The following is a 25,916-nucleotide window of genomic DNA, read 5'->3' as shown; positions in this document are numbered from 1 at the left end:
TTTGGAATCAAAATTATATCTTTAATTATTTATTAATTTGTGCTGCTCACTGATAAAATTTAATTATTGTTTGTGCTACGTAAACAGAGAATATAAAGCCTTCGATATGTGTGTAGCAAACTGACAGCTGGCGACCACACGTTCTAAATACAACCTGAAACTTTGTAAATAATTAGAGCTCGGATAGCGATAATTTGTGCTGTAATATTTAGAACTTTGTGCTACATTAGTAGTAAACGAAAGTATTTTCGGGGACATGGAGTGGTGTTGTGTTGCCTGCGGTGCCGGTGTCGGTTGGACAGTGACCGAGCGACCTGACGTCATGACCTGCATTTTGGTGTGCTGTAGGCAGTGATATTGTTCCTGCCTCCTGGAGGTCGCCATCTGGGATGTCTTGACGGTTTTTTTTTCTGTAGCTCTGGAGTCCACCATTTGGTTATTTTTCTGTGGTCCTGGAGGCTACCATTTTTGTTTCTGATGTCTGTTTCTAGAGATCGCCAGAGTCTGTCTGAATCATGTACATAATGTTGTTGTTACACTACCTACTAATAGTTACATGGTCCTTATCGACATATTAAATTAAATTTTTGATACAAAATACATTTGGAACTTTTGAGATTAGAACAATCGAATTTTGGAGCTTTGAGTTGGAGAACATACTCCTTTTAACCGCTCGGCCACTGAAACAATTACCAAACTGAGTATTAATTAAAGTAGGGAAACCTGGGGCAAAATGGGGTATCTAATAGTTGGAAGGTAATATAAGTAGTTATAAATCTTACAAATTGATAAATTTCATGTAAAAATAGTAGTAGGGGAGAGTTGGACAAAACCGGGTGGTCTGGTAAAACGGGGTACCGCTGTTATTTCCACTATACCATGCTGCCATCTACCTCTGATCGTGTCAGTTAATTACTCGTACGAGTACCGCTAGCCAGCAACAAATAGCGCGGCAGTCAGCAGCGTCAAGCGTTGTCTATTGAGAAAAGTGTGTTTTCTGACTGATGTGATATAATTTTTGGCTTTTGTTTGTATGATAACTGCAGATGAATGAAATCGTCAAACTATACAGGTGAGTGGGCATAGAAATGAGTGTAGTATGCACTACAAATACGTGTGTGTACTAACTTGTACGTTTCTCATCTTTCCTTAGAAATGAATTTATTTTGTAGCAAGGCGTAGTCTGACAAAACAGGGTACTGCGTGGTCGGTTAAAACAGGGTAGTACCCTGTTTTATCCGACTATACCCTGTTTTATCAAACCGTTTCTTAACTATAGCTTTAAGTACAATGATCATTTGATATTGTTACCCATAAGTTCCAAACCATTATTTATTTGGTTTCGGGCACAAATTAATGTACAGTATTTTATTTAGACAGTGAATCATCGTGCCTTATGTTCGCCAAACCAACAAACAGTCTTGGTCTCAAGATGCTATGAAAAATGCAGTTGCTGAGGTTTTGGCTGCCAGAATGGGATACCTTAAGGCTTCTAAAATGTTTGGCGTCCCACAATCAACTTCTTAAAGCGAGAGTGAAAAAAGCCAGAACTGGTTTATCGCTTGAGGATGCTACTAAGAAAGGCAAGCACTTTAAAATTATTGCATTCTAAGAAGTGTAAAAAATAAATATGTATCATTTTTTAATATATTTATTAAAAAAAAAACTAAATAAAATCTCTATTATTTTGCTGAATGTTGACTTTTTAAAATAAGAAGCATCATAATGTGTGAATTATTATGTTTTAGGCTTGGGCTGGATGTTTCAACCTGCTGAAACCACTGAAAGGCCTCTAGAGGAAATGTCTCGTCAGCAAAGTTTGGCCATTTCAAGCATCCACCAACCATTGGTACAACCTACCATGGCTGAATCTGAACCTATGGCCAGCACAACTGAAGCTGCATCTAGCCAACGTGAATCTCATGGGCCATTTTCGCAGTGTCTTTTGGATTCCGAAGCATCCACATCAACAGCCACATCGGCATTTGCTGTGTCACCGAAAGACATTAAACCCATACCTATAGCTCAGAGGAAGGTTGAAACCAAAAATAACAGGAGACGTGGCAAAACTGTGATCATCACAAGCTCCCCTTATAAAAATGAACTAGGCCTAATTGCTGCACAAAGTAAGACATCTGCGCATAGTTCTACTGCTAATCCCAAAACAGTAAAAAGAAAACTGAATTCTTCTAGAGACAGGTCACATGTTAATGAGTCTATAACTCGCAAAGCCCACAGTAATAAAAAATTCAGTAAAATATCCGTAATGACTCAGGACAATTCTGAAACATCTGATGAAGAGGAAACAAATGCAGCATGTCTCTTCTGCTATGACTTGTATTCAAACTCCAAATCAGAAGTAGGGTGGATTAAGTGTGTTATGTGCGATGAATGGGCACACGAACAGTATGCAGGTATAGACAGTGATGATGTTGGTCCTTACACTTGTGATTATTGCCAGCGATAGAATATTGTTTTTGGTATAAATGTGTTACATAACTTGCACTGATACTCAGAGAGTCTGTGATTTCAGGCATTTTGAAATATGAGATCCTCAGAAACTGATAATGATGACATTTGACTTCCTTATTGTGCTATTTGTTAATGTATCATAGTAAACTGTAATATACATGCATGTCATAAATCATATGTAATAACGTTGTCAACACTTTTTATTAAATGTCTCAATTTGTATCGAAATACCTGCACTAATATGTTCGACATTGATGTACCCCGTTTTATCCGACCGGTATGATAAAACAGGGTACTTAGCAACATGAAAGAAAAATATTAATGTTTTATTTCACATTGCTTGGATCCGACTCTTCATATGCACAATATCAGTAGGGATATATATAGTGTTTCCTTGCAAATAATGGATACTCAGGTATAATTACCAGCCACTTAATGAGCATATAAACACTAAGTACCCCGTTTTAGCCAACTCTCCCCTATATAAAAGGGCGTCCGGAAACAGGATGCAGGATGTGGATTGTGATTGTCGGTCAGCCATCTTGGATTGTGTCGTCACGCCGGCCATCTTGGATAAGCGTAACGGGACTCAACGTAACGGGACAAGTAGATCACGGCGGCCATTTCGGATCCGCCATCTTTTAATCGAGCGCCCCACTCATTATGACGAAATTTTCGTCTCTGTCGCCATATTGAATTTTTTTATGTTCCACTGGAGGCCGCCATCTTGGATACCGTCGACTTTGTTTCTGTTATTTGTTCCTAGATAGCGCCAGTGGCGCTCATGTTTTTTTCTGTTCCGCTGCAGGCCGCCATCTTGGATACCGTCGATTTTTTTCTGTCGTTTGTTCTTAGAGAGCGCCAGCGTCGCTCTGTCTCATAACGTAAGGTCGATGTTCCATTACCTACCAGAGCGATTATGGTCCTTATCGATATATTAAATTTAATTTTTTATGAAAAATATATTGGAAATGCTGTGATTCGAACCATCGCAGCTCTGATCTCTAGGTGGACCACTGTCCCTGTTCTGCTCTACTTCAAAAAATTTAAAAAAAAACCTCAGAGGGAACTCACTGTTCGTTCAGGAATCCATTTCGAAATTCCTTTTAGCAATAAAATGTATAGAAAAATTATTCTTGTCCAGCTAGAATGTATGATTTCCACAGAGTGTGTCGTAAATTTTCATAAAACAAATAAAACAATTTTTATGAATGTCTTTCAAGTCAGTAAAATTTGAAACGACACAAGAAATAAGTTACAGAAAGAGCAATGGAAGCTCATTTCTCCTACAAACAAAACACATTTCTTGACTCTGAAAAGTTACAGATACCAGCGCTAGGGGTGACAGCAGCAATAACAAAAATACTTAGTTTTAGAAGATATGTTTATACTAACTTCACGGGTATCTTACTTTCAAATAACGTGCTTCTTGGGAATGTATATTATATTTGGAGTAATGTGGACGCCTCCTGCTTCGTTCCCGCCAACAAAGGGCACGATAGAGAAAATAAGAGCCTGTGATGTCAGTCGCGATGCCAGCCGGGCCAACGGGCGGTGAAAAGTGGCACGCACATTAAAAAAAAACCGATGGCGCCGGGAGACGTGAAGCAGTCGTGCATCCCCCTCGGGTTTTACATATGACAAATGTGACCGCTGGAGGAATGAGCGATGAGAAAGGTTGCACGAAAAAACAGCTTGCTGATACTGGATGCAGATGTGCGCCGGAGTGATAACAACAAACTAATAATTAAACTAAATTCAAGCACGAAGAACCCGAAAACCAGATAATCCTGGCCCGTATAATCGAGAGTTTACTGTTGTTGTACGTGAGTCATTAATTTAAAATATTAAGCAATGATGAATTTATTAACTCCCTTACTTATTAAAACTTTACTGTTAATTAAGGGTTGAGTTTGTCATACCCCAAATCCAGGTCGGTCTTGCCATAAAACTGATTAAAGTGTGTTGCACGCTGTTTAAACACATTACAGTTAAATGGATTTGTTAATCTTTAAAATATCTTATCAGTTGAATATATTAAGTTATAATCACTAACTTCATCCGAACTTCCACTGATATATCAGGTGCGGTTTATTTTATATAAACTGTTGTTTGAATCTTCCCGCCGTATCTGATGGGGGTATCATTTCTCTAGTGTTACTTTGGACATGAAATTGGGTAAAACCTCAAACATTGAGTGAAGATATTCTTTAATTATTATTAGATTTATGCACACACAAAATAAAAAACCCAGTTAGATATTATTTTCCCAGCACTATTAAAATGTTGTTTGAGACCATTCTCACTATCATAAACATCTCCCAGCAAACACTTTGTAATGTCAACATAAACACCTACTCTAACTTGCACCCTTGGTTTATCATTTCCAGCTGGAATAACACACCAGCTTATTGTTGCTCGTAACAAACCAAAATGGTTAGCCTCACGTGCCTTTAAAATTATTGTGGTATATACTTTTATTGTATTTGTTATTAAACTAACTCCAGAATACGTTATTTAACCATTTTTACTCTCACGTAAAAACACTTTTGCGAGCAGACAATAATTATCAGAGACATATACACATCAGCAGCATTTAGTTTATTCATGGAGGGATTTCCATGGATTTTCGCAGATGTTACGGCCGTGATAGCGATAGGTGAAGCTGTTGAGAGTCTTCTGAACGTGAAATGGTATTGTGTGTCTGCAAAGTATGATCCATAATAAGGCAATGGCTTCTCTCGCAGACGGCTGCCAATTACAAGAAAACCATCTTTATACATAATTGCAGTCTAATAAGATCAGAGTTAAGTGCGAACTAATATTTTACCCCCATGTATAATGTAACTATTATAGCTTAGTCTGTTTTTCGTATAGGCCTATACTAGATAACCCGGTGAAAATATTATCTTTGAAAGATTTGTGCAATGGGAGTGCATGACTTGATGTAGGCTTTTGGACATACGCCATTGCTGAACACATGTATGACTGTAGAAGAAAACTACAAAAAAGAAAAAAACCAATAGACAAAAACAAAGTAAGCAAAGGATTGCTGTTGTCAACAGAATATATACACAACATATAATTCCATAACAGGAATATTGTCAAAAAACAAAACAAAAATTGACAGAAAGAACGAAAAAACCACAACCAATGTTGACAGAACGAATAATATTGAACCCGAAAACAATTTGACACAACGTTGAAACGAGACAAAAAACACAGCCGACACGGAAAATAAAACAACAAAACGAAAAACGAAACAAACACAGTAGCTTTTCTTTTTTGTAGTTTTCTTCTACAGTCATACATGTGCTCAGCAATGGCGTATGTCCAAAAACCTACATGAAGTCATAACCCGGTGAACTTCGTACCACTTAAAATTTATTTGATTCTAACTCTTCATTGGCCATTATCATTCCTAATCAATCATCCAACTCCAATTAGTTGAGATCTATATAACATTAGCAGTATGAAATACGATTTGAGTGTTTATTTGTTACTAAACAAAACTCTTTTTTTTATTTCGTGTGAGATATAAATGCAGTAAACATTCAGTGCAAACCTTCCTGGTAAACTACGTTTTACGATATATTTTCCGGCACGTAGATAAACAAAGTTATTGGGTAATGGATTTTCGGCGTGCGAACGGGACATACAGTTGTCCATGCGCAAAACACGAAAACTCCAAGTTAATTCCACAAACCTAAAACGAATGGCTTTGTGATTTGTAGATGGTCGTCGTGAAGGCCAAAACGCATTTGGAACTGTAGGACATTAAAATCCAATTTGACTGAATTCGGCGAACTATGTCAACTCGTTCTCTATTTAGCCAAGTGACATGGGATTGTTTTCTCAATCGCTGAAATCAGCAGAAATTAACCTAGACCGATTGATAATATCGAAATACTCAAACCAATACCTTGAGTATAGATAAACAAATTTGAATGAATTTGTAGTTATATATAAGCCTGCGAAGTCAATGTACTCAGATTCACTGATCAAAATGAATGTTCACAAAATGTAATTAGTTCGCTTCAACCAAATTTATCATCGCAATACACTACTTTTTCAAAAACAACCCATACAAATGTATTATTTGGCCTTATGGACAAAAAACGTAATTTTAAAATTTATTTGTTTTTATTTTTTATTTTCCCGAATGATGAAAGTTTTTTTTTGTTTCATGAACTGTAAATATTTTTATTTATTTGTCTTGGAAAAAATAATATTGTTGAATATGAGTAATTAAAACAAATTTAATAAACTTATGGGTAATTAAAGTCTATTTGTTACAGTAAACATAAAATTTTTCATTAATGTACATACTATATAGTCATTTCAGCGAATACGTCAAGTTGCTATCCACCCCCAACTCCTTTCCAATAACGTCTTAAGATATCAAAATGACATAGTCCATTCATGGATGCAAGTCACAATAATTTTATTTTGAAATTGTTGAGGCTTTAAACCAGGGTTGGCTGATTTTAACTACAGTGGTTAAAACCACATTTTAAGCCATGGTTAAAAACAAGTATTTTGTTATATTATAAAAAAAACAATTTATTTAAATAACCAATTATTAAATAGAAAATATTAACAAATTTTAATTAATTGTCTAATTCCACTCTAATAACAAAAACAAATTGCCTACTTTCCTTTAAATTATCTAAATTGTTAGATTCTACCCATGTAAATACTTAACTCCTGTAAAATTAAAATAATAATTAAAACTTCTTTAAGGCCTACTATGTACTATATGTAATTAAAGTTTGTTTTTGTTTATACTTTTTTAAATATTTTGCAAGTTATTTAATAAATAAATTTTATGTGACAACCCATACACGCTAGAAAGAATTAAAAAAAGTTATTACTTTTTAAACAGATATTTTTATAAAACTTGAAAAACTTTTTCTACAACGTTTTGCTGACTAAAATTTAGATAAAAATAGTGAAAGTCAGGGTCTGGAAAAAAAACTCTCCAATAGTTCGAATTTATTCGAATTTAAATATAAATATTTTAACATAACTTAAACCTTTGTCCAAGGAATATTTTTGTGCGACCTTATACTATTGTCAAGGATGAAAAATAGTATTATAAGGTTAAAAACAATTACGTAACTACTTAGTAGGTACAATGTAAAATTCGTTGACATTCAATGCTGAATGCATTGAGTTGAGGAATAAAATTAATAATATTTTCACTTTATGGAATAAAATAAAACTTTTAATCGATCTATTTTGTTTTAATTTTGGTGAACATATAATAAGGTGTTATGTATATCATGTTTTTTTCAATGTTATGCGTTTATAAACGTCTCCAAAACATTTACACTTTGTAATTTCCTTCCCCTGGAGGCTTTGCCTTTATTGCTAAGGTTGGTAGAAGTGCTTTTCCACGCTTGACTATTGAAATAATAATGTATTGCTCTACATAACGTCTATAATTCATATCACAAACCTATGTAACATGATATGTAACGGTAACAAAAATTATAGTGTGAAAAATACAGGCGTGGAATTAATACCTAGGCATTAAAAAAAGTATTGAAAAATACAAAAAAAAAAGTGCCTCTACTCACTCTTCATACGCCCAAAATCACATCGTGAATGTAATATTTTTTGGAAGTGGTCTTTACCCTTTACTGCCCAAATTAATTTTGTTTCTCATGATTTCATTTTCCTTCAACATATAAACTATAAACACATTATATAATCACAAAAAAATGATATAAAAAATCTATTTCTTTTACAGTGGCTAAAAATACACGTGTCCATATGGACACGCTAAGTAGTTATGAGAGCAAAAATTATCAACATGAATTGAAAATATTGGTGTTCTTTTTAGCCTTTTTTCATATCACATACATAATCTTCACCAATCTATTTCTCCAAAGTTCATTCACTGTAAGGCCTACAAAGTCTTTTTAACAATTCAATTTCTTTTAGAATGAAATGTTTCAAAGCAGTCCAAACACAGTCCCACGTCACATTTTCCACACTTAGTGCGAACTGCAGACGTCTTCAACTGGCATCCTTCTCCAGCACATCTTTTTTTCTTGCACCATTTCACGAGGTGATTCAAGCTGTCAAATTGGACTTCATCAGGTATTTTTGATTTGTTTGATGAAGCAGATGGTCTTCAAACCTTTGGATGGATTCGCAAACCTTGACAGGTACACCTGGACAATTTAACGCCTGAACTCTAAATGTGAATATTTATTTCCTGAATTTCTTGCCAGCTGCCAGGCATTATGGACACACACGTCAATTAGCCATGACAGCAGAGGCCAGTACCATTTTTTTGTTTCAGGTGTTTATCCTGTATGTGCCTACATTTTGATCCAGACGGTCAACTCCACCCATTTTCTGGCTATACTCTCCAATAAGAAAAGTGCGTTGCACTTGAATGATGCGTTTCTCCTTCTGGGAATATCATTTTGTTGTAGAAAGTGGTTCAACACCAAGACAGTTTGATGCAATGGATACTACTGCTTTATCGACCCACTTGGATACTATGACACCATCTTCTTTGACAATAGCTGATTCATAATGTTCTATTTCCTTCTTTAGTAGAATACTATTAGATGACATTGGGCAAGATTTAGGTATCCTATTGTTTGTAATTGTGCCAGTACCACCGTATCCTTTATCTCTAAGAAAAGATAGAAAATTTAGCCCAGTGAACAGATTGTCTAAGAAGAAGTGGAAAGGCAAAGCTCTTACTTCTGCACTAAAGTCTTCGATCATTTGAATGATTGGTTCAGCTGCCTTACCAAAATAATTATCATAGTCTGTGTTTGAACGAGGTGATTTCCCTTGATAAATTCTAAAATTAACTAGATATCCCTGAACATAAGTCAAACTCCACACTTTATATCCAAATCGTATAGGTTTCCCTAGAATAAACTGCTTGCATGAGTGTTTTCCAAAATATTTCACCATTGATTCATCATACGAGAGCTTTTGTTAAGGAATGAAATGTTCTAGGCATTTATTTTGGATTTTTTCGATCAAGGGCCTAATTTTCCACATTTTGTCTTCCTTTCTAATCATATTGTTTTCTGCACAGTGCAAAAACCTTAGGATTTGCTCAAACCTATTTCTTCTCATTGCATTGAAAACTAACTCATTTCTGGTGTTTTTATTAATTTTCCAGTAATTTCTTTTATTGAGAACACTGTTATAGCCACTGAGAATCAAAATTCCATTGAAACACCTAATTTCATTCTTAGTAATACGAGGATGTTCATAGTTATTGAAAATAGCATACTTGTTTGATTCCCGAACAAAATGATAAATGATATCATCATCTATGTATAATTCAAACAATTTGAGGCCATTTGTGGCGGCCTCAGTCGTCTTGATTTTTATTATAACTTTTATGGTGCGTAAAGTTTGTTTTAAGATGAGTAAATTGTTTTATAATATTATTTATAGTATTATACTAGTTAATGGTGTATGTAAATTATTTATTTGTTGTTTTGTTGTACGCTTATTATTCTTATTCGGTAGTGGCAACCGCTAGAAATAACCAGAACGATCCAGCGGAGTGAGGGGTGGCAGTAGAGGAGGGGGGTGACGTCAGCTGACGTGAGAAGGGGAGGCGGCGGCCAGCTGTTTGGACGTGGAGTGTGTGTTGACCGCGGGCCGCGGAACTATCCGGGCAGAGACGAGAATTGGCATTTCAGCGATGAGCTACGAGTGTTACGTTACGTGATTAATATTGAAGATGACGGTAATGCCACGACACCCTCGGCGAAGTAACATCAGTGGTGGTGTATGAGAATGCGATATCGTGGGCCTAGTGCACTGGCCATCAATGTAGCGCGATGCTAGAGGCGCTAAAAGGTGAGCGGGGTTTACATCCGACCCCGGCGGACACCGACTACAGAGGTATGCCTCTAGAACAAGTAAGTGCGAGAACTGGATTTGTACTTTTGGTTCGGCTGGTTTGACTTGCGGGCAACGTGTTTAAAAACAGAGTGCGGTGATGGAAATTGCTGGTAGAACTATCTAGACGTCACTATTTCGTTTTTTCCACCCTCCCCTCCTCCGTAATAGACTTTATGGGACTTTGGTTTATTTTAAGTATAGTGTAAGAGTGTTTGTATGCAAATGTCACCAACGTACGTTAAATTTAATTATAGCAATTTAAATGGTATCACGAATTGAATTTATAGGTTCCTTTCCTTTTTTACAGTAGGGGAGACCGGGGCAGGTTGTAACAGTTTTTGTATTTTTTTTTTTTTTGTGTTCATGTATAATACCTAAGAAAAATATTTACTGGGCAAATTATGAAAGAGCCCTTCTTCTTCCATCTCAGGTATTTTGGAAACAATCCTTCTGCTATTTTTTGCTGCACAAGGGAAAAACCGCTTAAGAGAAAAGTGTTACAACCAGCCCCGCTCTGGGGCTGGTTGTAACAGACCCTCGGGTTGGTTGAAACAGTATTGAAAAGTGTTTAAAAATTTAAATCCAGGAATTATTTACAATTTATTGCGAACTATACAGGAAATATTTAAAATATAATTGTTTTCACATATTTGGCAGAACGAAAAAGTCTTACGAATGCATAGTAGGTACCTAATACTTACTCGAATATTCTATCTGATTGACAGTTGTGACACATACTTTTTCGATTTTTTCGCACAAGAAAAGTGTGACCTTAATTGGCAGTACAAACAACGAACCCACTCCTCACCAGGCTTGCTTGAAGAAAATGGTTCTAAACACACTAAACAAAAACATTCACTGTCGTCCTCTGATGAGCTGCTGTCACTTTGTAATGAATTTCGTTGTTTTGGAGGAAGTTTTGGCTTAGCTTTAACTTGTCTGCACATTTGTGGTAATTTCTTCTTTCCCTTCAGGAAGACCCGATTTCTTCATTTCTCATATTCTTCCTCCAGCGCATTCTTTTCCGGAGTGTTTGTCAAAATGGCACTTTTCCTTGTTTTTCTGCCACCATTTGTTTTCCTCGGTACGGATTTTGGAAGTGGCTGGACTGCTTCCGGGGAAAACAATTCTGGCTCGAGTGAATTATTAGGACATGCTTGAGTTTGATAATCTGGAGATTCCCTTGCCATATCATGTGAACAACTTGGTGCTACGTCTGGATTTGGTCTGTCCGTCACAAACGAAGGAGCAAAATCTGTATCATTAAATATGTCTCTGTTGTAAGGAAAAATTCCACAATTCTCAAATTCTTGTTGGATGTTTATCGGAGTTGTAGCTAGCGGGAAAGCTATTTTTAAGATCGATGGAATAACATAGATTGTCATCGGCTTAACTGTTGCCTCTGGGGTTTTGTTGTTCCTTAACAATGCATCCATTGCTGTGTTTATCTGTCTCTTGAGTGGTGAAAAGACACTTTGATCAAGTGGCTGAAGCCGATGAGTGGGAACGATAACATAACTATGCCATAATTTTTTTTTAAAATCTAGACAGACGGGAGATATGTGTGTGACAGATGATTGTCTAAAAGTAGGAGGACTGGTGTCTCTAAGCTAGGACGAACACAAGCGACAAAATGCTTAAGAAAAATCAAAAACTCGGCTTCGGTTGTCCATCCAGACTTATTTGCAGCACCTATACACCCTGTTGGACCATCTCTGATGAAGTGATCGTAATACCTGACTCTAGGAAAGATGAACATGGGAGGAATAGAATTGCCTGCACATTCACTGCCACAGTTAAGGTAACCAACTGTCCTCGTTGGGCTGATGTCATCGCTCCAAATTTCAGTTTCAGTGGGAAGCAAAATCGACACGTGTGGCTGTCAAGGTGATAACGAGCAAGAGATAATAAATCCTGCTCGAAATAGTATCTGTAGAGTTTAGGGCAACAAGTGCAGTAGGTTTTTTTTAACTGTCAAAAGCTTAAGGGCGGGGCAGGTTGTAACAGTCGACGGGGTTGGTTGTAACAACCTATTTTAGTTGTTACAACCTGCCCCAAACGACACTACTAGAGAATTCATACATTTTGACAAAGTAGTATGTATATAATTTAAATGCCAATAACATATATGCAAAGCCAGTGTTTAGAATATGTATGTACTCCAAAGAGAGTTTTCAAACAATGTGAACACAAATTACAATAATTATGAATATTAAACGGGAAATATTTACTCAACATGTCGAAAAACAGTCTTTCTCTTCTTGTTTCTAACGAGCGTGTCTGACCGGCGATTTGTTGCCATTCACACTTAGAGCAACTACAGGCGCTCTCGTGACTAAATGGAGAAGACTCTCTGGTGACTGGTTGTGGAACTAACTGACGTGTTACAACCTGCCCCTGTTACAACCAGTCCCGGTCTCCCCTACTTAATGTTGGTCATTTTATTTCTGGTAATTCATTATATATATTATAACTATCGCAATAAGTTTGGCAGGGCTGTCGGTCAATTTAGTACGTTAATGATTCCTTTTGCGCACTGGTCAAATTTTAAGCCAGTCCATGCGCGTCTATTTAAGTTAATTTTACTACACTTTCATTATCAATATGTCAGTGAAGACGCGTATACGGGACTGGCGTGGCGAGTGCGGACGTGTTCAACTACCCCGGTATAAGGGGGGTTGGCCACAAATTCTACAATTGAAAAGTCCCTATATTTACTACAGTCCTGTTCAGGAAAAGTTTTCAAACATGATTCTATGTTCCCATGCACCCAGTGGCAGATCCAGGATTTTGGTTTGGGAGGGGCTTGACCCAGCTGAGGCTAGGCTTTATAGAGGCAAACACTAAAACAATAGTGAACCCAGATGCTTTTGGAGGGGGCTTGAGCCCCTTAGCCCCCCCTCTGGATCCGCTACTGCATGCACCCATGTTCTCTTTGCTGATGTTGCTAGGTGTTGAAAAGTGCTGGGGTCTTCATCCCTTTCATCATTACATCCTAATTCTGCTTGTGCTCTTAGTTGCCGAGGATTCACGTTTTTTGCTATTCCACCAGTATCTTCATTAGCAGAGTCTTCATCAGTCAGAACAGATGGATACGGTGATGCGATATATACTGTTTCTGCAGTACCAGCTTCATTTTCAGCACCAGCAAATATAATGTCCAAAGCCTCCTGGACAGACACATCTGGCTGCAGAATTTTATTCCAATGCCTGCAATAAAGACTCATTTTAATCAGTGCAATGCCAGAATATGAAAGTTTGTGTCACGAACGAGTGGATATTTTTACAGTCATTTTCATGACAAAACATTTAGTTTCGTAGCAGTTGACAGGTTGGTGTACAATTACATTCAATTGGTAGGTCTCAGCTGAGTTAAAACTAGAGAATGATATTGAATGTTGGAATGGAAATAGCTGTAAACAGAAATACACTTGTAATTGTACTAATTTATAAGAATATAAAACTTGAATGCTATATAACTAAAATAATTATGTTTAGTATCCGTATGTTCATTGTAAAATTTTTAAGCATGACTAGAGTACTGTTAACATTTTGGTAATAAGAATTCTCAATTTTGATTCACTTCTGTACTTAGTGAAAAGTGCTATCATGAATGCCTAGCGTGTCCAAATGGACACACAAACATTTCATGCCAAATAAAGACAAGAATATTCCAATGGACATGAATCTAAACCTCAACATTCAAAAGAACATGCCTTTAGATATTATATTTTCTATAACTACATATATAATTTTTATTATTTTAGGGAATGATATAGTACTTACTCTTTGTCAACGTCCATGGTTTTTGAATTATAAAAATGTTCACTATTTAACACTGTCACACATCACAACAACAATAATGAACACTAGTTGTTTATACCTGAAAAAAAAACTAACATGTCTGCTGTATCACATAGTGCAGGTACCAATACAAAAAGTTTCACCAAAAAAAATCTCTGAATTTTTTTGTAGAGCACTAAGAGTGTGTCCATATGGACACGCTGGGAATTAAAGGGTTAATACAACTTATGTGATCAATTAAATGCATGCAATTAAAATAATAGAAAAAAGTATTGAGCATAAAAATAAATTATTGGAAATAATTTTCAATGAAATTTTAACACACTAGAATAGTAGTAAAACTAATATTTTTGTCACTTTTAAATAAAAAAATTAATACATAAACGCAAAACCTTTCATTCTCTACAAAACATCATTTAAGTTTCTTGAACACCTTTGTTAATAATACAAAATTCTGGGAGATTCACCATTTTCTTCATACCATTTACCACACATGGTAATATAAATTCACATATAAATACAAAAATAATAGTCAAAAATTCTTTATAAAGTAATATTTCAAATATCTAGAACAAAATAACCAGCATCATAATTTATTTCTGACCATTAAGTAGGTAGTCAATGTTATTCAATGAAATTCTGTCTATTCCTGCAACCAGAATTTCTTTTATTTCTTCGTGATTTACATCCTTCCTAGAAGTATAAATCTGGAGGTACGGTGAAATAATAAAAGGATTAAAAATCTTAAAATACTTAGGAAAGTAGGAAATATGGTCCTAATAGTAAACTGTAAGCCAAAATTTCGTTAAGTTATTTCAAATGTCAAGCATAAATTAACAACATTAGCACATAGTAATATATATGAAACAGTTAAATTTTCTTATTGAAACCTTCAAATGAATTGGTTTAATTATAATATTATTCAAGTGAGAATAAAATATTTTAAAACTTTTGGTAACACGGTATTAATTTTTAAGTTGTGTATTCAGTGAGCCTGACAAATTTTTTCTACAATTGACAAAATAATCTATAACTTATATATTATTCTCACTTGGTTATTTTATATAGCTCATTAAGTAAACAGTAAATTAATTCTGAAAAAATTTAATATTGTAAATTTTTAATTGTCATATCATCAACTAATATTAATTTGCATTCTTCTTTTTGTAGATAAGAAATAAATGATTAGGTCATGTAAATAAAATGAACTGATATAGGTATAAAAAATACTTCAAGATTACTAATTACATTATATAATATTCCAATGTTTAGGATATAATGCAACTAGAAAAATATTTAAACTGCTTCAGGCGTGACAGTTCAATTCCTAATATTGTAAGCTTACAATGTTACTCGTTCACAAAAATAATGACATATACATACTTACCCCTGCTATTTCACCCCTAAGGGGTTGTGTTTCGCCAAATATTAAAATTGTGGTACTGGTTTTCATATGTTCAGTATTGTTCTTTAATTATTCTTTATTAGTTTTAGAGATACAATGAAACAAATTATTATACATCCGAATAATTTTTGATATCAATAATACACACACTGAAACAAAAAACAAAATGGAAACACCTGGAATGGAGTCATATAGCGTGATATATATATATATACTATATGCTATAACTTTTTATGTAATGTTGCACAAATTATGTTTATTACGGCACAAATTAGCACAAATTGAGCACAAATTGTGGACAGATTTTGAACGCAAAATCCAAAAGTGTGGTCGCAAACTTGACACTCGTGTCGCCCGCCATCTGTTTGCTACAAACATATCAAGGGCTATATCTCCTTTCTTTACATAGCACAAACATTGAAATTTTAGCATTGAGCTCCATAAATTGAGCACTAATTCGAGATATAAAATTGATTTCAGAATATTGATATTTTTAAGAGTGCCGCCCAATTGAAGTTAAGTTGGAGAGTTACATACTAAATGCTTTAACTTTTTATGTAATGTTGCACAAATTCTGTTCATTACGGCATAAATTAGCACAAATTGAGCACAAATTGTGGACAGATTTTGAACGCAAATTCCAAAAGTGTGGTCGCAAACTTGACACTCGTGTCGCCCGCCATCTGTTTGCTACAAACATATCAAGGGCTATATCTCCTTTCTTTACATAGCACAAACATTGAAATTTTAGCATTGAGCTCCATAAATTGAGCACTAATTCGAGATATAAAATTGATTTCAGAATATTGATATTTTTAAGAGTGCCGCCAAATTGAAGTTAAGTTGGAGAGTTACATACTAAATGCTTTAACTTTTTATGTAATGTTGCACAAATTCTGTTCATTACGGCATAAATTAGCACAAATTGAGCACAAATTGTGGACAGATTTTGAACGCAAATTCCAAAAGTGTGGTCGCAAACTTGACACTCGTGTCGCCCGCCATCTGTTTGCTACAAACATATCAAGGGCTATATCTCCTTTCTTTACATAGCACAAACATTGAAATTTTAGCATTGAGCTCCATAAATTGAGCACTAATTCGAGATATAAAATTGATTTCAGAATATTGATATTTTTAAGAGTGCCGCCAAATTGAAGTTAAGTTGGAGAGTTACATACTAAATGCTTTAACTTTTTATGTAATGTTGCACAAATTCTGTTCATTACGGCACAAATTAGCACAAATAGAGCACTAATTGTGGACAGATTTTGAACGCAACATTCAAGAGTGTGGTCGCCAACTTGACACTCGTGTCGTCCGCTGTCTGTTTGCTACAATTATATCAAGGTTTATCTCCTTTGTTTACATAGCACAAACTCTTAAATTGAAGCAGTGAGAAACACAAATTGAGCACTAATTTAAGATATAGAATTTATTTCAGAATATTTTTTTTTCGAAGAATGGTCGCCAACTTGACGTCAAGTTGGCGACCACCTTTCAATATGCTATAACTCTTAATGTAATGTAGCACAACGGACCTTGGCTGTGGCCTCAGGGTGGGCACCGGCCATTCAACTGCCGACTTCTTTGCTGGGTGCCCTTCCTGAGGGCGCATGCAGCGGGGATCAGGTCGTTAGTGAACATCGTCAGAAGAGCGCAAGTTAACATTCTACTGTGTGGAAGAGATTGGAACTGCTTTGCGCCTTTAGTGCCTGGAAAACAGAGCAGTATCTATCTATTTATAAAATTACTCAGATTTTTTTGTCAATACGCCATATCTTCATTAAAAATTCATAAATAATAATAATTGAGACATCATATTGAATATAACCTTCACCTCTAATGATGAAAAATAAAAAAAAAATAAAACAGAAAATTATATATTTGTTAACAAAATGTTTTAAACATTATTTCTGAAACACCAAATATCCCTTACTATATCATCAAAACTAATGATTTTAATGACGTAAAAGCCAAATAGTCGATAATAAATAGTAGGTGTATTTGGTAGGTCCTGGGACAAGGGCTGGGGGCTGAGGAGCCAAGGAGCCACGGCGGCCATCTTGGATTACATCACTTTCGGAGGCCATCTTTGATTCCAACATTTTGTTTTCTAGAATATTCCGACATTGTTTTCTAGAACATTCCGTCATTTTGAATTATCACGTCATGTCCACCATCTTTAAAATCCTTAAATATTAACTTAGAAAATTTGGGGAAAAAATATAAATTTATAAAACATATATATTAATATTTAATTTAAAAACATGATGACTTCTTCATTAGCACCACACTCCAGTGCGTTATAATTTTCGTTAACATAACATCAACGAACACACCAAATCCGATGCGTTACACTTTTCGTTACTCCACCATCATAAAAATTTAAGTACTATCGAAAAAATAGAGAAAAGTTAAAAAAAGAAGAAAAAATAACAGCATCGTCTTCTGGAAGCAGCCATCTTGTTTAGTAGAGTCCACCATCTTGATTTCATCTGATGGATATCACCATTGGGTGTTAGTTCCTAATGTACATCAACGTATGTAGGGATGTGTTTATATTTCCTAATAGTGTTTTTATGAGCCTTTAGACCAAAAAATCCACACAATCCACACTTAATCCACAATAAAATCCACAAAATCGACATTCATTTGGTTTATGATGGTGGTTCTGTCCACCATTTTTTCTTAAAGACATAATATAGAAATTTTATATTCATAGTCTCAGATATATGTTATCATAAATAAAATTAATCGTCTCACCGTTGCGGATGCGATGGTTACATTTATTTTTAAGTAATCATGATTTAAAACAATTAATTAGTAAATTTAATTTATCTATCCCATTTTACTCCGTTCAAGACCAGAAATTTTTCAGCATTCTCACTCACAAGTAATAATTTATTCTTAGCATGATCATGTTTGCGTACTCGAGTTCAAACAGATGCATGTAAGCAGATATTTTAATGTTTACGTAAATATTTACATTTATCACCCCACATAATATATATTTTATGCAGCAATCTTGTTTAGTGGAGACCGCCATCTTAATTTCAACTAATGGATATCGTCGTTGAGTGTCGGTTCCTAAAGTACGTCAATGAATCTAAAATCCAGTTTCTGTTTCTTACCAGTGTTGTTATGAACCTTATAGACCAAAGAAATCCACAAAATCTACACATAATCCACAAAAATCCACAAAATCCACAGTTTATTTTGTTATGATGGTGGTTGTGACCACCTTTTTTTCTTAAGGACATAATATATTTTATATGCATAGTCTGAGATATACATATGTTACCATGAATCAAATTAAAAGCTTCATCTTTGTGGATGCGCAGGTTATAGTAAGAATACTTAATAACTTTTCTTCCAACAAATATTATTTTTTTTACTCCATCAAAGTCGTCACAGGACCAGAAATCTTTCAGAGTCCTAACCCACAAGTAAGTATGTCTTCTAGGAATGATCATTTCTAAGCTGCACGGAAGCATATATTTTAATATTTGCGTAATTATTTTCATTTCACACTTCTAAGCAGGAACATGTTTGCATATTCCTGTTTAAAAAGCTGCATGGAAGCAGATATTTTAAATATTTGTGTATATATCCATTCCCATACAATTTTGAATAAAAAAGAAAACTCATAGAATTTTAATTATGCCCGATGATATTATGCTACAAACAAATATGAAGATTCACATTTGTACAGTATAAGATGTACCCCCTATTCACGAGAGAGACCATATCCAACACACAGCATTTTACGTTTAAACTTATATCTGATCGCTATAGTGTATATGATGCAGTTACAACCCTCACCCCAGTCATTACCGCCTCTGCGAGATGCACATTATATCACATGGAAATAGTTTAATTTTTTTAAGTTGAGATAAGAATTCGAAGTGAATAAAATATGAAAAATATATTTAAAAGTATTTAATAAAAAATCACACACCTTCACAGCAACTCTTCTCGCTAACACAATACCATTCAGAGGGCGTTACCGAGCCCTTCACAATAGCCCGCTCTGCAGTACTTTCCATACTAGCCATCAAGTATTCTGTCCACACAACTATCCGCGCACACAGCTCCAAAGCTGATAGTTCAAGATACGTGCCCAATACCACAGCAGCAATATCCTTTTTAGAAAGGAGGGGTTCTCAAGTACATCTGCAATGTCTTCCCTGGACTCTTCGTCTTCGTCCATCGCAAGAGATTCTTCCTGGTCGCTAGCCTTCTCCCAGCTTATTGATAACAACCAATTATACATCTTAAGGGTGTAATGTTTAAACTGTCCCCACCCCTCTACTCTTTCTATTGCAGTCCTCTACTTACGTGTCAAGCGCACCCACAACTATCGCACGACGTTTGACGACAGCAGAAGTACCCCCTCATAATAATCCTTCCCAGCGCAAATAGCTGCGTCATTTAGACCTGTCGCCTCACATCTCTAGTCTTCTAATACCATTTTAAGCACTTTTGACGAGCAACCCGGCCTCGTAACTAATGAAAAGTTTCAAACAGTACAGGAATAATTTTTTTTATTTATTCGAGACTTACGTTTATAACATAAAAATTTATATTACAATACATTATAATTTATAAAACATCCGAATATTATATCAGACTATTTTCAAATTTATCAAGTCCTAGCCACTTCAGAAACAAACGACCATCTTTCCAGTGTATCACTTTTTGTACTAAATAACCGCTCCGGTACTGGTGTGCTGCATTTCTTCCCCATAGAATGCGCCACGTAGTCCCGAACCTCATAAATATTGCAAATAATATTTCAGGCGGTAATTACATATTTTACTAACACGGAATATTTCTGTCGACCATTTATAAAAACCGTACAAATTCTTTCATCTTAGCTCTAAGTTTTCTTACGCCCAGTTTATCTGCTTTAAAATAAACAGTTTTAAGGAGTGGGTTACCTTTTATATTAACAGGCACCATGAAAATTTTTCGGTGTTTTCTGTAACGTATCAATTCACTTATAACTCCCTTTTGCTGGGAAACCCCTCCACATGGCTTCCTTTAGAGCATGATTTAATCGTGCAACCACCAATCCTTTTATCTCTGTAAACGTAGAATAATTATTTATTCCGAACATGGCTATAAAGCTTAATGGCTACAAGTATGCATCAACCAAATAAAAACAAAACACTTTGTATAAAAATACCAACTCAGAATTTAATGCTAACTGCAGAGTCGAAAAAAAAAACATGAAATTAGTATTTTATGCTTACTACAAGACCAAGGGGATATACACCATCAAATATTTAGTCCCGGGCTACAGACTTGACTAAGAAAATTCAATGAAAATGAAACACATTCGGACAAACATTCAACTCGGTAGGATACGATCTCCAAGATACATTCACTAAAATACAAAAGGAAACGATAGGATCTGGCTCAACATGGCTACAATGTTTCCATCCACGTTTAGCTCCTAATGATTTCAGTTACAATGTTTCATGAACTCGTCACGATTGCTAGAGAGACATTATCTCTCCATTTTGTCAATAATTAATTACGTAAGAAGTTGTACTACGAAAACCCAGCCTTAGCTAGAAATTAGGTTACACAAAAAAAAACTTTTTTTCATCTAAAATATAAGGTTATTTTATACATATGCAAACAAAACAAGTTATTAATACATGTAGCACGCACTTTTTATTTCACGAAGTACAGACCATGTTTGTTTAGTATTGGAAATTTTTTTAACCATTTTGCGAACTAAGTCTTAACCTATCGACCAATATGTTAGAAGATTTCCATGTGGTGTAATAAAACTCTTCAGCTGGTACCATCTTACTTAAATTTTTATTACTAAAACTTTTAATATCTCTGAAGCCTCCTGTTTTAATACCAGCCTCAAAGTCATTGAAATTGCCATCGCCCCACTAACCATCATAATCCCTATCAGAATTATTAATTTTAATGTTTATTTCCATAAATTTAGGTCTCAGCACTTAATCACAATAATCGATCTTAAACTTCAAGTTCATTATAGTTTTTGTTCTTGTCAGCTTCAGGTGCTTCATGGGAGTCTTAGACATTTTCAGCTTCAGGCTGTTCTACAGTGTTTTCATTTTCATGGAGGCAACTAGAACTTGGTGTAAATATATTTATTTTTAAAATTTGCCATGAAGATGCTACTTTCTTCGTTAACATTCAGTATTAAATAATTAACAAGTTCTGGGATAGTACTGTTAGAATCAACCTCTTCACATTTCTCGTGATCATTATAGTCATCTAATATTTTGCTATCATTTTACTTCCTTGATTTTATAGACACACCCTTCTGATTATTTTACAGTCTTTTTTTTTCAGATAGAGGGCTTTGCTAGACCCCAAGGGAGATTAGAATAAATCTGTTACGGGTGGCTGTGCTCAAGGTGGCATTTAGTCTAAAGAACAAATATAGATTGGCCGTGGAAGCGCGAGGCAGAAAACAGTACTAAACAGATTACCCATAGAAGCACAGCGTACGCACAATAAAAATTATGATTAACCTCCTTAAAACTTGGGAAGGTTATGTGGATCGTGATCACAGGATAAAAAAATAATATGATCTGGTTTGGTTTATATAGGCATTTAATAAATCTTACTTAATGATTTTTTTTGCTGTTGTTTTTGTCTTTACAAACGTTGTCCAACTGAAGATGACCCATAGCACTACAGCCGAAACAAAACACCAAGAAATTGTTGACCTTATATACTATACTTAATACATTAAATCTTGTTAAACAAAAAAAAATGGGGAGGCCCCGGGGCGAGATATTAAACATAACAATTGTTATACTCGACTGAATCTTAGGTCATTTGGTATCTCACCTTTACAGGCCATTGAATATTGAGCGCGCAGGCTCTTCATAAAAAGAATTATAAAAATTCACATTTACTCGTTAAATAAATAAAAAACGTGTCCTGAAACTGGTTGTTTAGAATTAAAAATTATTTTGTGGTTTTTTCACTCAGGGGAAAAGATGTTGAAAGCTGGAACTCTTGAGAAATTCTCCGATTGCAGGAGGCGATGAATTTCGGAGAACTCATGAACTGCGGATTCGGGAGTTGAATTTGGAGCGGAATTTCTCGTCCTAATTCTTGAGCCCCTTCTGTAACCATAATTCCCATAAAATAAGGTTGGTTAACAGGCGGCTGATGCTGGGAAAAGTTAAGACCAGGTGAAAAGCAAAAGGAAAAGTGTGTGTGGGGCGATTAAACAACTTACCTAAGCTGCGGGGTGAAGTAGATAAGGTCGGTCCCTGGAGATGGCCAGGTGACACGCGGCGCGGTAGTTCGCAGTAGCCATGAAGAATAATAAGTTAAGGCAAAAAAACTATTTCGGGCAGCTAAAAAAATTAAAAATTTAGTGCTAAGGCACATGGCCTTGTCGATAACCGACTACATGCTTTAGAGAAAGCCGTTCACGACTTTTCAGAAGAGTGTTGTCTCGGGCAGGGAAGAAAAATGCCCCCTTACCGAGTGCTGCCCGCCGAATCGTTAAAAATGGCGCCGGTTCGCCTAATTAAACTGCCTTTGGTCGCCTATCCAGGTGAGGGGCTTCAGAATACCCGAAGGGAACCCGAATGGTTCCGATTGGAGTAGCCTCACTCTAGCACGTCCTGGCGAGTGCGCACGGAACTACAAGCCCTAAATGACCTTTAGATTTGGATGCAAGTCGATCCTTAAGGCCTGGTTTGAATAGGAGGGGACTATGCTGTCCTCTGGTGGAGAGGCGAGGGAGCATGCCCGGTAGTTTGTGAAACTCCCGCGAGATGTCGTGGGGATGCAGGACAGCGGCCATCTGGGGCGCGAGTGGCTGTGGCCTTCATCCCGGGCATTGGCGCGGCTGTGGGTTATGACATCCGTGGACCAGAAAAAAAGGGGGGGATGTACGGCCGGTGACTCACCCGGCCTGGGAATAGGCTAGTCCGACGCGACGATACGTGTTGCTTGGCTGATGAACGGGACACCGTTTCGTGAGAGGGACAATTAACTTCAGCACAGCTCCGAGAAGAGGAGTAGCATCTTTGGAAGCAGAGTACAGCTTTTCTAGTCACGCTACCATCTAGGTTGAACAGCTCGACGCGTGACACCTAGCAGGGTCCAGACGAGACGATCGCTGGCCCAGCATGTCGCCAGCAAACCTCAGCCTTAATCGCTGGGAACGGCATTGGGAGCACTAGACTACTAAACAAACTAACCCGTCGGTAAATTCGACTGAACAAATCTCGATGAGGAAAAGAGCAGTGGGACACAATATGGAAGATAAAATTTAAAAAATTAAAAATTTCGTAAAATTAAGTAAATCGTACATTTGTGCCTGAAAGTAGCACTGAAATGGCACATACATCCCCCCTGAAAGATGGAGTCAGGGTGGCCAACTTGAGCCACCAAAACTTAAGTGACTTACCCTGTACCAGGATCTACCTTGGTAAACTACTTACAACCGATAACAATTATTACACTTTTAAATAAGAGCTAAAACTTACAGATAACTTATTGACTTCGTGGCGTCACTTAAAACTAGACATCTTAATATAACACTTTTTAACTTAAACATCTTATGAACTAATACCATGGTTTTTTTACTTATAATTAGGACCTAGGAATTTTTCTTGAAATATCAACACTGTGTTTTGAGTATGGCATGCCGGTGTATTAGCGCTGTTCCTTGTGTAAGGAAAGTATTGAAGAGTGCCCCTACTTCATGTCAGGGTGCGATGTGGGCGCGCGCGCGTAATTCGCCAGAACTCGGGTCGGCTAAAGCGACGGTTACTGGCGTGAGAAATCGTTGTATCTGCCAGGGGCCATTCCAACGATATGAAAGCTTGGCTGATCGCTTGTCGATAGCCTTGCTTAAGGTATGTGCCTTGCACAGCACCAAATAACCTAGTCTGTAGGGATTGGGAGAATATTTTCTGTTATATTTCTGTCTACTTGCCTCATGGGCTAAGTGCAGGTTTTTACGAGCTCTACTCCAGACTTCCTTATTGTTCCTTGGGTCGTCTGGTAGTATCTCTTTCTAAGACCATTGATTAGAGAGTGGGGTGTTGGGCTGGTAGGTAAACATGAGTTCAAACGGTTTTGTTTTGTTACCTTCATTTCTGGCCGAATTGAAAGCCATCTGTAACCACACGAGGTTAGAGTCCCATTTATCCTGCGAGTTCTCATGAAATGCTATGAGAGCAGATCGGAGGTTTCTGTTGAAACGCTCCGCATGCGAAGGCTGGGGATAGTATTGTGTAGTGGTTACATGATGTATTCTGTGTGAAAAAACACATGTTTTTGAAAAGAGTTGATATAAAGTTTGTGGCATTATCGGAAACGATGATGGAAGGAACTCCAGAAATTTTGAAAATGTTGTTTTGTTGGGCTCGAATGGTAATTTCGGTCGTGGCTCTCCTGACTGGAATTAGCCCCACGAATTTTGAAAAGGCGTCTATACATACCAAAAGCATTGTTTTTCCGTCCTTTGATATTGGGAAGGGTCCCACAAAATCTATGAAAAGCTTTTGCATGGGCCTTTCGGCCACGTCAGAACTTAAATAGCTGAACTGGGTCTGCTGTGCAGGTTTACTCAATGTGCATAATTTACACAGTTTTATCCTTTGTATAATATCCTTGTGCATACCGTCCCAGGTAAAATTTCTGCGAATGTTTTTAATAGTTTTGAAAAATTCCTAAACATGCGCCTTAAGGTGACGAGTGGTAATACTGAAAAACCATGTCCCCGAGATTTTGAGGTAGGGCTATTCTGAAAATTTTTCCTCGTAGGGTCCTTCGGTAAAGTATATCTTTTGAAAGTTTGTAATATTTTGGAGGTGAGCCTGATTTTATTTGGTTAATTATGTCTGACAATTGTGGATCAGAATTTTGATTTGATTGTATGTTGCAAAATGCTAGTGGAAAATCTGTTAACAATCTGTTAACATGCGTAGCAGGCAATGGGACTTTCTTCCTGAAGATCGGAGTTGGAAGGGTTCTCGAACATTCGAGAAAGAGTGTCTGCCACGATATTTTGTGAACCACGAATATGTTGGATATTGAATTTGAGCGAAGCAATTTTCACAATCGAGCGCCCTAATTTACCTAATTGCTTCGGATGGGCTAAAAGCCAAGCAAGGGCCTGTTTGTCTGTTTCTAGTAGAAATTCTTTATGTTCTAGATTTGGTCGAAACTTATCTATGCCGAAAACTACGGCAAGGCACTCAAGTTCGTATACCGAGGAGGCTTTTCTCTCCTGGTGTGTTAGGGTGCGGGAGGCAAAAGCTATAGGTTGCCTGCAACCATCGAACTCTTGGTATAACGCTGCACCAAT

The 25,916-nt window shown here is 36.3% G+C and overlaps 1 protein-coding gene across 2 annotated transcripts in view; it reads left to right on the top strand.

Moving 5' to 3' along the window:
- Window positions 1–25,916, top strand: part of LOC134527876 (very long chain fatty acid elongase 7-like) — a 144,804-nt gene that overhangs the window by 25,795 nt on the left and 93,093 nt on the right. The gene's annotated exons all lie outside the window — the stretch shown is intronic.

The sequence above is a fragment of the Bacillus rossius genome, chromosome 1, assembly GCF_032445375.1.
Source record: "Bacillus rossius redtenbacheri isolate Brsri chromosome 1, Brsri_v3, whole genome shotgun sequence".
Taxonomy (NCBI): domain Eukaryota; kingdom Metazoa; phylum Arthropoda; class Insecta; order Phasmatodea; family Bacillidae; genus Bacillus; species Bacillus rossius.
The sequence above is the reverse complement of the archived record's forward strand: the minus strand, read 5'-3'. Positions and strand labels throughout refer to the sequence as shown.